The following is a 9,283-nucleotide window of genomic DNA, read 5'->3' on the forward strand; positions in this document are numbered from 1 at the left end:
AGGCGACAATATCTTTTGTACTTTTGAGACTTTCATCTACATAAGTGTGGAGACATTTACATTGTATATTGTATGTACCATGTGCTCCTTACGTCATAGTCTTCCTGTGGAAACGTTGCGTGATGAGTCCTGGTGCTTCTGTGAAAAGACTATTTGATATATAACATTGAACCCTGTACGATGTATGACGGAACCACTCAAGAGATGAGGAGTAGCCGGCGCCTTAAACTGTGCGCCAACATCTCCTTATATCATATCAATAAAATAAAAGTTGCTTGAAGATGGGTATGCCTTTCTTTTTAATTGACCACGTCATTACTCGTCTCCTCATTAAAGATCATATGTCTCCATTTCTCTGTGCTAAACTTAAGGCCCTGATTTGTCGCTGCGCTGCCACACATATTCAAATTCTCTGTAAACGTATTGCGTTGTCCGCTAATACCACTATGTATTCTGCATATATCAGCCCAGGGACCTTCTGTTGCACCCTTAGCCCATTACGGATGCAAGATAAATCAAAACTTAATTTCCTTTTTTTCCAGTCGTCTTTGCATGTTTTTAACGTAAAGCATGGACAATAATAGATATAAATGGAATCGTTGCTTAAATCCTCGTTGAATGTCTACAACGTCACTATAATACAGTCCTTCTCATACAATTTGCACTTGGTTGTCCCAATATACTTCCCTCCACAGCTTTACAACAGCGTCGTCTATGCCGCCATGCTTGATAATATATCATAGCAATTCCCCGTCCACATTGTTCAGACGCGCACCGTCCCAAAGGCCATCCATTGGCAAGCATTCAAGACACGTCCGGTCGGCGAGCGCTTCGCGAGTTTGTCTTTCATAAGTTTCTCGTTTACTCCTGGCGCAATTCGTTTTTTTTTTTGTATGGGTGCATTTCTTTCATGAAGCCGTGAATCTCACAGACAGCATGTTCAGCGCAATGCCAATCTCACAGAAAGCATGTTCAGCGCAATGCGAATATTAGGCAGCATTTCACCGAAGCTGTTAAAGGAAACTTCACGACAATTTTCAAGTGGCCGTGGGGTCAGTATATAGAAGATCAACCAAATAACAGCCACCAGGGAAGCCGGCGTTGGATTCGCGAAGCGGCCGTATGACTAGGGTGGTGTCGAGAACGTGCAGCCGGACGCGGTCGTTGATCGATGAGGTGCAGCGTGGGAATATGCGTCGGATATAGCAGATAATAGACAACAGATAAGCAGGCCCCGAACTCTGTTATCAAGTTTCAGTACATTTAATGTATGGGCACCAATACCCCGTTTATGTCCGTGAGAACGCTAAGCAAAAAATAGCAGAATGTACCAGTGTGAGAAACACGAACACAGCCGCTGCACCCTCTAGAGGTAAGAATGTAAACCTCATGTGTCGAAGAAAAAAGTAAAATGAACTGATTGCTTCCGAGTCAATCCAAAGCTATGAGTTCGCTCAGAAAGATCGGTGGGCACTTTAGCGGGTAGTAACTATATAAACATAACACACACACGCAGAGATATATATATATATATATATATATATATATATATATATATATATATATATATATATATATATACATATATATATATATATATATATATATATATATATATATATATATATATATATATATATATATATATATCCGCCCCACCACCAGGGCCGTGAGTAGTCGAGCTGGCTAAGACTCCGAAGGTTAGTTCTAGCAGATAAACATAAATACCCCAGAAAGTAGATGGGAAACCGGCTCTGCGGTAGCTCAGTTGGTAAGAGCGCTTAATATGGTTGGTATGAACACGTAACGCGAACGCGTGTGTTCGTATCCCACTGCGATGATCATGTGGGCCCAGGCCTCAAACACGCACGGATGGCACAATGAACACAGAGAGGCTTTAATGACACGGGGTGAGAGACTAGGGCAACATACACGATAACGCACATGATTCGCTTCATGGTCGTCTGTCGCTTAGATAGCCATGCACAGCGTCACTATAGGATGACTCCTAATCGCGCGTCGGTACCACACGGACACAACACGCGGAGCCGCCACGATGAATCTGCAGCAGCGGTCGGCGCAGGGGGCGGAGGCCGGGGTGGAGGCCCAGCACACGAGGGGCCACTTGCGTGACAGCTGGGTCGGGACGGCTGCCCACCATAGACCATTCGGAAGGCTCATTCTCGGGAACGAAACTTCATATTTTCTTGTCGAACACCATCTGCTCTGCCAATGGAATCTAAGGTCCTGAAAATTGTAGTTATTTAATGCACATTATTTGGCATGTTCTTCTTGAACTCGTTTTTCTTTTTTAATCTTGCAGCCGCAATGTATGACGAAGGTTTTAGGAACGTAGTCCCATATGTCCCGGTATGCATACCAAACGGGTCAGGCGTAGTTAACTGTTGGGGGATAGATAAATAAAATTCTATATATAGAGAATGGCTGCCCCTTCAGCACAGACACCGACTACTCCTCTTCTTCGTCCATCGCCGCACCACAACAGTCACGCGCATTTGGCCACGCAATTCTAATAGCCTCTACTCCTATCACACCCACCTGCAGCTATTTGTTTTTTCCTCCGCTTTCATTTCTATTTATTTATCATTTCTATAATGCTATTATTAACTACGGATAATATCCCATATGTTATCCTTGGTGTGATTGTTTGTTGGCTGCTTACGATATGACTAAACAAACAGGACCCCTCTGTTTTCTTTCCTCTTGCTCTTCATTATATATATATATATATATATATATATATATATATATATATATATATATATATATATATATATATATATATATATATATATATATATATATATATATATATACAGATCCAGTATTTCACTGTGTATTCAAGCAGTGAACGAAGCACCATATATTTGCATTCCTATTTTATTCATGGCAAGAATGAGTGAGGCAGGATTCACGAGGTTTTCTTTCTTTTCTTATAACATCTCAGTCATATGCTGCATTGACCGGCGCCTTCGGTGTGACTTCGCAGACTGCCATAAATGTGCTGCTTCTATAGACTTATTATTTTCGTATATGAAGAGCCCGTGAATCACAGCGCGAACCATAAAGGCGTGCCTACCATAGCCCGAGCAAAGGGTGGAGGTATCGCTTTGTCCTTTTCAGCGCCTATCAATCAGTCTCTGGGTGGACGATTGCTTTTAACCTTGATAAAAATGAATAGAAGGCACTTCATGCTGCGCTGTGATATATTATCTCTCATGATATCGCGAGAAAATGATCCGGCTGCCAGCGTGAACACTAACTCTCAGCGAGGGGGCGTAATTTTTCCTAAGTAGCTCTCGACCGCTCGGGGCATGTGCCCTGGCTTGTCGCTTTCCTATAGTGATGAAAGTTCGCGCCACGTTCGGTGTCGAGCCGAGGTCAGCAAGATAAACAGGCACCGTATCTCGTGTTGCCATGCTTCTTTTTCTGCATGGCGCCACGCGAATGCAATTTAGGAGGCCCGTGCGGACCATAATTTGCATTGAACACTCGACATGATGTGATTGATACCATCCCAAAACTGCAACCGTTCTCGCCGTCTGAGGCTAATGCGTTTGTCTGCACCTCTCAGCGCTTCTCGCCTACTTCAGGAAAGGCTCAGGGAGTTAATGTTGGTGCATCAAGTGCCTTTATTGAAGCTTTATGTGAAATGTTGCTTTTTTAGCACGTAAAACAATCCTTTAGTATAGTTTTGCGAGCAAATAAAATAGAAAAAAAAGATATTTCGTTTGACATACTGGATTCTGTATTACCTTCCTATCGAAACCTGGCTTAAATTAGTATATTCCGCTATTTTAATCTGGACATCACGTGAGCATGACTAGAGATAAAAAAGCCAGAAAAACGTGGCAACATTAAAAAATAAATATATTGTTCGTTCCTATTTTTTTCCCAGCAGAGGTGAAAGGGAACAGACATCCGAAATTTTATAACATCATATTAAAGTCTTATATATAAGTGTTATAGAAATCAACCATTATGGAAACGGTTACCTCACAGTAATCTCAACCAGTGGCACGTGGCATGCAAAGGTTGGAAAAGAAAAAGACAAAAAACCATCAATTTATACTTTTACTTCAGCTCCCACAATTCCGCCCAGAACGAAATTCAGAGACATATATCTATTCGACCAACATAATCCTGTGCTCCGCAAAGCAAATTGGATTTATCGACCCGGCGGTGAGACATTTGCGCCAGTCAAACGCTCACACCTCTGACATGTAGGCACATACGACCATCACCTTCCAACTGCGAATCAAATTGGTACGAGTTCCAAATTCCATGCGTAAAACTTCTCAACAGGATCTGAGATGAACGAGTTTGAAGGATTGCTTACGTGTAGTGCAACCTGGATGTCGAGACCGTCTCAACAAATGCTATTGACCACATACTGCCACGTCCAGACAGGCACAGTATTCTTCCAACAAAATATTTTATTCATGTGGCGTAAATGTTTTGAGTATTACTAGAGAAAACGAACGCTAAGTTTTCTGTTCTTGAATTTCGGCTCAAACCTCACAATCGGTGCGTCAGTGGGATGTCAAGGATTGCCAAGTATTTCCTCGTATTTGAATCATTTCGGAACCAGAAAACATCTCGTGACTTGCTAAATTGAATTGGTGAGGTTTATTATTATTTTTTATGCAGTGTAGTCCTTCTGTGGAATCTTCACTAATCACTAATCAATTGTAATCATGAAGTCACTGTCAAAATACATAGATGATTTCCCGATTAGTTGGCGTGAAAGGTCGTCACAGGGCTTTTGATTTTGCTTCTTCTTTGTCATAGCAAGCCTCCTCTCATGGGAAGAGCAGTTCTCCTATTGGATAAGCATAATTTATTATTACAAGTAATATCAATAATGTTTTTGGCGTCCACCGACCCTGATGTCGTTTCTGATATACTCGGGGCGTCGCTCTGGTCACAGCATGATTAGTGGTGACGGATGTATACTAAAAAGGAAATAAGGAGCTACTTCATCAGACATTCCACTTTGTGAAGCTAGATGAACAGCGAAGCTGTGTAGCACACGACAAATAGGTGACACAGAATTTTGAATAAAGGTACAGACACGTTTGTTGTCTTGGTCGGTGGTCATGGTGACGAAATGTACGCACACACATTCGTTTTTATGTATTCGTGTTCATTCGGGTTATATATTCGTTATACACATTCATAATATGTTTCGTGTTTTCATTTCACGACATACTCAGGCAAAGAACTTGACACCGAAATCACCGCACCGACTGCCAGTAGGCCGGTGCCGTCAACGCCTTTGCAGAGGGAGGGGCAGTATGGGAACGCTGGCAGGATGAGCGGCAACGGAGCCAGCTGTGGAAGAAGACGACGATGAAGGCGAGAGAAGTGGCACGAGCCATTGCTGATGATGATAGTTTTTGCTCGCACACGTAAAAAATTTCACAGAACTCTAGTCATAAACAGCTTCGCTGTAAAAAAAAAAAGCTACATATGGTGCTGTGAGCTACCTCTCTCTTTTTTCTGAGTGCTTTTCGGACAGCCACTCATCATGAACAGTGGGGGAAGAAAGCTGGAGCGTGTTAAAGAAAGAAAAAGTTGCATCTGATAGGTCTGCGGGTAATTATGACAATACCATAATCCCCCCCTCTCTTATTGTGGTTCCTTCTGTCCGCTATGCCGCTCTCTAAAGTATGCTTTATATCAATGCATGCACCTTGGTTCACCCTAAAACTTCGGCCAGTCCTATTAATACGAAGAAACGTCTTCATGGAAAGTCGGATATGAACCCCCTTTCAGAATCCTGGCTTAAGCGCGGTGGGTCACAGAAGAGTAGCAGGCATTGGTTGCAACTGTTCGTCATAAATGAGGATTTGTCGTCCGTGTTTCGAAATAAGCCAAAAAAAAGTTCGTCGTGTAATGAACATTCGTAGCCACTCTGATGCCATTCTCGAAAATGGAAGCAAAAAGGCATTCCTAAATTTCTCTTCGCCGTTGTTCCCAGTGGAGCCCCCCCTCCGCCCTCCCCCAACCCAACTGTTGCGAGCGCGAGCTGAATGCAAGGCAGGTTGCGATGACGGAGAAGCAAAGCTTATAATTGCAGCTGCGTGATTAGGCTCTCTCTTGATAGCGCCGTCTAAGGAGCGGGAGGGCTTTCACGTTGGAAAACGGCGTCGTAATCTTTTTTGGCACAAATCTCGAGGATTTGTCGTCCGTGCTTCGAAATAAGCCAGAAAAAGTTCGTCGTGTAATGAATATTCGTAGCCACTCTGATTCCATTCTCGAAAATGGCAGCAAGAAGGCATTCCTAAATTTCAACCTCACAGAACGTATCAATATGGCTTTCATATCTGTTTTCACATGCGGACATCCACTTATATCCTGATATGAGCTTTTTCACTTACACGCCTATAGCAGAGGGAATCTTTTATTAAAACGAGATTTCTTCTTTATTAAATAATTTAACATTTGAACCGCTTCTCACTATATTACAAATAACAACTAAATATTTAAGAAATATCGCCCAGCCTGAGTTCTGTCTTATCCCGCTTTTTTTTCTCTTGCAGTCTTTATGCCCTAACATCGTTCCTCATAACTGGCGTGTTGCTAATTCCCTCTTTTAAAGCGGAATATTTTAATTATAGCCGCAAATATATTTAGGTAGTACCAATGCAAGCTCTATCAAGTGATAAATTACCTTGAAGATCATGGCTTCATCCTCAAGTATCTGCTGTGCGAAACACAGCACCTTGTCAGTTCATTCATTTCAATGTGTCGCCGTATATACTGTATGCATGTGCTTACAGCTTGGATGGAATTTTCATTGACTTCTCCAAAGCTTTCAAGCGCATCTGTCACCTTCAGAGTGCTACTAAAATTAGCATTGTGAAACATAGTTCCAGCGCACATTTGAACAAGGACGAGGCGAGAAAGACAACACAAACGCCGGACTTCAACTGAGTTTTATTCATTGGAAACAGGGCTTTATGTACACAGGGGGAGGGGGTGGGGGACTGCTACTGCGCAGGACCACTCAAAAATATTTCCTTGGTCTAGGCAACACAGGTGTCAAAAAAATCAAAAGAGAAACTTTTCCCTCTTTTTTTTTCCTTCTATTTACGTCACACAGTACAATCTTGTTCATGTCCCGCCCTGCCTAGCTGATCAACTGCAGCGCATCCAGTCTTCAACGCAGAATGCCCTTTTCTCGGAGAAAAGACTGACAAAGGCGAGCGTCACATCCGTTTGCCCTGAGATAATCAATTTCTTTTTTCCCGAGTGCAACAGAAGGGGCACTGACACATTTCTTTCACACTGACACTGACACATTTCACACTGACACTGACACATTTCTTTCCGTCCTTGTTCAAATGTGCGCTGGAACTATGTTTCACAATGCTAATCATAACCAACTAGCCCAGCTGTCCATACTTAGTACTAAAATTAGCAAGGCTTATTCTGTACCCTGATGTACTTACACGAATGTAGGAGTTCCTGCCTTTTCAAAAGAGGGAACATGTGTTAATAATTGTAATTCTCTCAGCCGCGTCGCGTCTTTCAAGGTGGCTTAATCGGTTTCTTGTTAGTTATCTCCTGTACAAACGACTCACTTGCCTGTATTTCTTTCCGCTTTAGATTATTCGCTGACCGTTGTGCCGTTTATCATGTTTCCGTGACACATGTTGCCTGGAGTTACAAAACGATCTGGACGCATAAAATGATTATGGAGCCTCCGGACTAATGCTTTCACAATTTTCTAAACCAAAGCTATGTCTTTCACTAATCGTACTTCATGGTTACAAACTACTTACAAAGTAGATAACAAACCGGACGAACTTACCTGCACACAAAACTATACTGGCCTGCATGTGTAACATGATTTATTATGGCATGACTATACATTACACTACCGCATGCCGCTGCCAACCACTCCTTCGGACTACACAAGCAAGACCCCTAACACGGTCCTGCCGGCATATGTAAACTTGGTTTCATCACATTAGCCTTTAAACGTATGCAGAGTAAGTGTGTGCCGTCCGATATCAGGATCATGGTTATATTATTGAAGGTATCGACTCCATGCAAAACCATGCTGTACACTTCATTTATTCTGACTATACCAACGTTACATTGTGGCACTGCTTTGGAAATGGGGGAACTGGCCGCGACTTTGCTCACCTTTCGTTCCTTCACATGTTGTATGATCGTCCGTTCCTCGATGACTTTTTCCAGAAACCCAGTAGCCGCGTTCCCACGCCGAGATCCCGACTATCGCGGCCGAGATCCCGACATTTGCCCACTCGGATGCCGCGCATCCGAGTGGGCAAATGAATTTGTACCACCCACGATAAATGAATGCAATGGCGTGCTATCGCGCGTTGCCACTAAGCCTGAAGACGACATAATCCAACACCTAATACTGTGAACCCATTTTAAAAGTAGTCTCCTTTCTTTTTTCTTGATTTGTTTGACATTTTACCGTCGCATGTAACGTATTTCTGCGCTATGATAAATTCACAGTTTCTTTTAACTTTGACCTTCGCCATTTATTCCTTTGAGAAACGAGTTTGCTGTACTTTTGCGAATGCATGCTGCAATAGATGTTCATCAGTGCACTTTGACCATATCTTCCGGTGCACAAAATAAATATTCGAGCCTAACGTCACTCTTTCGTGGTTTACATTACCGCTACCAATTCCTATAATATTTTTAAACCAGATGTTCATTCTCGAGTTCATTGGGTCCTTATTTGTTAGAACCTTCTCATCTGAATAGTTGCTTTACGTGCCCCTCGTCCTATGTATACACTCACTTGACGGCGTTTAGGGGTATCTCTAATACACCTGAATAATTTACTAACAGGTGATGTCGTTAGCATTCCTTATGCCGTAAAATTGCATTTGCAAACGATGCAAACTGCATTCATGGAAATGAATGCAAGAACGGATGTTTGGCGTTTTCGTAACTCACGCAGTTTATAATCTAACCAGGGGACCAAAGCATACCAACGAAGGGGAGCTTGCAGTGAGCTTCACTGCAAGGTGTGACAAATGATAAAGAATTTGCATAGGATTGCAATACACCATGCATGAAGCGGATTCAGTATATTTGTCCAGAGGAGTCACGCGCGTTAGTATTTCTTCTGCTGTCTTGCTGGAAACCATTGGAAGCTTCCCCGTGTACCGTGCATTGGGGGCACGTTAAAAATATATACAGGTGACCAAAATCGTCCGGAGACTATGGCGTGCGTCATAATCATATCGTGGTTTTCGCACGTAAACCC

The sequence above is a fragment of the Dermacentor albipictus genome, chromosome 1 (assembly GCF_038994185.2).
Source record: "Dermacentor albipictus isolate Rhodes 1998 colony chromosome 1, USDA_Dalb.pri_finalv2, whole genome shotgun sequence".
Lineage (NCBI taxonomy): Eukaryota > Metazoa > Arthropoda > Arachnida > Ixodida > Ixodidae > Dermacentor > Dermacentor albipictus.